General features: G+C 51.4%; 1 protein-coding gene across 1 annotated transcript in view; it reads left to right on the forward strand.

Annotated features, from left to right (window-relative positions):
* LOC119417984 (collagen alpha-1(XII) chain) overlaps positions 1–286 on the forward strand; it is a gene marked incomplete in the record, with an annotated part of 211,081 nt that overhangs the window by 27,556 nt on the left and 183,239 nt on the right.

The following is a 286-nucleotide window of genomic DNA, read 5'->3' on the forward strand; positions in this document are numbered from 1 at the left end:
GCCTTGATACGTCCCTTCGGCCTTGATATGTCCCTTCAGCCTTGATATGTCCCTTCGGCCTTGATACGTCCCTTCGGCCTTGATACGTCCCTTCGGCCTTGATATGTCCCTTCGGCCTTGATACGTCCTTTCGGCTTTGATACGTCCATTGATCCTTGATATGTTCCTTCAGCCTTGATACGGCCCTTAGGCCTTGATATGTCCCATCGGTCTTGATACGGCCCTTCGGCCTTGATATGGCCCTTTGGCCTTGATACATCCTTTCAACCTTGATACGTCCTTTCGG

The sequence above is a fragment of the Nematolebias whitei genome, chromosome 12 (genome assembly GCF_014905685.2).
Source record: "Nematolebias whitei isolate Nwh7 chromosome 12, NemWhi1, whole genome shotgun sequence".
NCBI classification, from domain to species: Eukaryota; Metazoa; Chordata; class Actinopteri; order Cyprinodontiformes; family Rivulidae; genus Nematolebias; species Nematolebias whitei.